This window comes from Mastomys coucha, unplaced genomic scaffold (genome assembly GCF_008632895.1).
Source record: "Mastomys coucha isolate ucsf_1 unplaced genomic scaffold, UCSF_Mcou_1 pScaffold4, whole genome shotgun sequence".
NCBI lineage: Eukaryota > Metazoa > Chordata > Mammalia > Rodentia > Muridae > Mastomys > Mastomys coucha.
In genome coordinates, this window is record NW_022196910.1 from 40,085,361 (window position 1) to 40,089,071 (window position 3,711).

General features: G+C 40.0%; 1 pseudogene across 1 annotated transcript in view; it reads left to right on the forward strand.

The window, feature by feature from the left end:
* Positions 1-3,123: 3,123 nt before the first annotated feature.
* LOC116076549 overlaps positions 3,124-3,711 on the forward strand; it is a 3,323-nt pseudogene continuing 2,735 nt past the window's right edge. Inside the window, exon 1 of the transcript XR_004112976.1 lies at positions 3,124-3,267. The product of XR_004112976.1 is annotated as a bcl-2-associated transcription factor 1 pseudogene (transcript). The remainder of the gene's footprint in view (positions 3,268-3,711) is intronic.

Genomic DNA, 3,711 nt, shown 5'->3' on the forward strand with positions numbered 1-3,711 from the left:
TTTAGATTCCTGTCCTGTAAGCCAAAAAATAACAGACTATTTTGTATGGTAGTAGATTTTTTTCTAATTAGTTGATCTTAATAAGTTGTCAAATAAGATTTAATAGAAGTAGGATAATATAATATAATCCATCATGTAATTTGTATTATATCTCAGGATAAACCTTAATTTCTATGATGTACATTACCTTTACAATCTATTCTCACACATGGTGCATCAAGAAACTCCCAGACTGAGGTCACTCCTTGATTCGTACATTTCATCTGGCCTGCCTTGCGTTTTTCTACATGAAACACTGTGTGCATATTATCAGCCATATGTTTCTAGTCAGATTCAGCGCCTAGAGAGTGCACACACATGAAATGGCTCCCATGAGAAAACCGAAAGCAAGGCCCCTGAGATGAATGAGTCTTCCAGAGCAAAGGGAAGATGCTGTTCTCTGGAATTCGACATAGTCACAGAATCACAGCCCACAAGAAGTGATCTATCAGCACAGCCTCAAGGTCAGAATTTCCAATTCAGAGAATCACCCAAGAGAGGATTCAGAATTAGTAAGTGCTTCTGGGACTTTGGCAGAGCACAGTGCAGGAAGAAATGTCATTTATAAAAGGGAGAAAACTGCAGAGAATACTAAAGTTTTTCTCCTGTCTTAGGGGAATGACAAGAAAGCAAGCATCCACTTCCCTAACTCGAAGCACAGGGAATGGGAAGGGATGGTAAGCATGATGTATCAGAGGTATTTACGTTCATTACCTTTGGTTATGATAACAAACAATCTTGCAGCATGGGAAGGAGAGTAAACAAAACAGACACTCTAAGAGAAACTCAAGACAATAGACTTTGTCTTAAGACAAAGTGAAGGAAGGAGTAGACCATTAAGGAGCTTCTAGTGTAATGGACTGCAAGCTTGAAAAGGATAGAAGCCCTAACTCTGAATAGGGTGATAGAACTCCTGTGAAGTAGTTAAGCTTAAAGGACCAGGAAGAACCCAAAGTAAACTGTTCCCTTCTCTCTCCACTTCCATGTCTGTCTTCTCCTTCCCTCTGTCTCCATCTCCCATTCTGTTTCTCTGTGAATGTGTTTGTCCATATTTGTGGTATGAGGGTACATTAAAAGAAGAAAGTTCTAACTACAATCAACCCAAACTAGAGTCTGGTCTCTTTCTTTCCTAGCCTGAAAGCCCATGAGAAATAAATCTATGTTCTACTTAACCCACTTTATCTAAGTTACTGTGTTATACTGCTGGAATCACACTAATGTCAAAAGTAGATTAGACATAAGTGGTTTATTATTTCATAATTTGGAAGGGAAGTTTGATGTTATATATAGTCAATATTAATAACACTGACCATTTAATTTCATGAAATATTTGTAATTGTGCAACTTCCTCTTACTGTTAAGGTTCTAGGCAGTACCAGAGAGAATAAGAGACTTTCAAGATTAGAACAAAAGGGTTAGAACTGGGATGATACACTACATTTTCTACATGTTTAAAAGCAACTCTGCCACTCTATTATGCTATTTCCAAGAGATTTTTTTTTTTTAAATTTTGTAAGCACTAGACAGAAAAACCGCCATTATAATGCTCAAAGTAATGGAAAATTTCATGAACTTGTGGATGGCTTGCCTTATTTATTTATTTATTTATTTATTTATTTTTATTTTTTTTAATGGCTGGAGAGTGTAACGCTTCCTGGGATGATAATAGTGAATTATTCAGTAAAAACTATCAGCTGGCCAGGCAGTGGTGGCGCACGCCTTTAATCCCAGCATTTGGGAGGCAGACACAGGCAGATTTCTGAGTTCGAGGCCAGCCTGGTCTACAGAGTGAGTTCCAGGACAGCCATGGCTACACAGAGAAACCCTGTCTCAAAAAACCAACCAACCGAACAAACAAACAAAAAAAACAACTATCAGCTGTACAATTACTAGTTGTCATAGTTTGAATATGCTTGGCCTAGAGAGTGGCACTATTTGGAGGTATGGCCTTGTTGGAATAGGTGTGTCACTGTTACGATGGGCTTTCTGACCCTCATCTTAGCTGCCTGGAAGCCAGTTATCAGCCATCTGATGAAGATGTAGACTCTCAGCTTCTCCTGCACCATGTTCCTGCTTTGATGATAATGGAATGAACTTCTGAACCTGTAAGGCAGCCCCAATTAAATGTCCTTATAAAGAGTTATCTTGGTTATAGTGTCTGTTCACAACAGTAAAACTCTAACTAAGACAGAAATTGGTACCAGGGACCAATTGCTGTGATAGACCTGACCATGTTTGTGTTTGGAAGAATGTGGATTTGGGGATTTTGGGGTTTGGAAATTAGTGGAATGCTTTAAATACGGCTTAATGGACCATCCTAGTAGGAATATGGAAGCGTTTGTTGCCGAGAGTAATTTGAACTGTGCAGATTTGGCCCTAGAGGTTTCAGAGGAGAAGAATTTCAGAATGTGGCATAGACACTGTTTTTGTGGTATTTTGGTGGAGAATGTGTCTGAAGAGTCAACCTGAGGCTAAGGTAAAGAGATTTATGCTAATTGCTTTGACAAAGGAAGTCTCAAAAAATCCCAGAGACTTTGTTCTCCGGTTAAGTCTGATGAACATTTTGAACAAACATAGCAAGTTTAGAAAGGAAAAATATAATATATATGGTTCAACTATTGAAGAGGCACCAGGAAGTGAAATGGAGCTAAATCCTATGTTCTAGGAGATAGTACATTAAGGGAGTGTGACTTTGGGGCAAGATCCTACCCATCATGCCAATCTCTGAGTTCAAGGTCAATCTTCAGAGCAAGATCCAGGACAGCTAAGTTTAGGCAGTAAAGAAGTTGGAAAAGAGAAAACTAGTGACAATGTAATAGAACAATAGGACCATGTTCCAGCTCCTGCAAGTAGTAGAACTCAGCAAGCTTTGGGCATGTGGCTCTGGCTTTAGGGTAAAAAATAGAAGGAACAACTAGGACAATTAATGTTGGTTAGCTGGAGCTAAGAAGTTAGTGGTGATTAAGAAGAGACCAGCATCAATGAAGTAAAATCTTTGTGGAAGTGTTTTCTGAGAGCACAAATAAGCCGTGTTTCGGAAGAAGAAAGTCGAGGAGACGGGACGGTTGGGTATTGACAACTCTCATGTGTGGTGACGGATCGGCGGCGAGAAAGGAGACTCCCGAGCCGTTCCTTGAATTTGAATTTAAGAGTTTAGTTTCCCGTAACATTCTCTACAAGAAGAATCTTGGCAGTATCTTAAAGACTTCACTGACTTCTGGATCCTGCGTAAACCTCAAGGAGAAGAGAAATGGGTCGCTCCAATTCTAGATCACATTCTTCAAGATCCAAGTCTAGATCACAATCTAGTTCTAGATCAAGATCAAGATCACATTCTAGAAAGAAGAGATACAGGTCTCGTTCCAGAACATATTCGAGGTATCGTAGTAGAGATCGTATTTATTCTAGAGATTATCGTCGAGATTACAGGAATAATAGAGGAATGAGACGACCTTATGGGTACCGAGGAAGGGGTAGAGGGTATTATCAAGGAGGAGGAGGTAGATACCATCTAGGTGGCTATAGACATGTCTGGAATAGAAGGCACTCTAGGAGTCCTAGACGAGGTCGGTCACGGTCCAGGAGTCCAAAAAGAAGATCCGTGTCGAACTGAATACAGGGTCCCCAGTGAAGGAGTTAGAGAGAGGACCAATGGAGCTGAGGGGTTTGCAG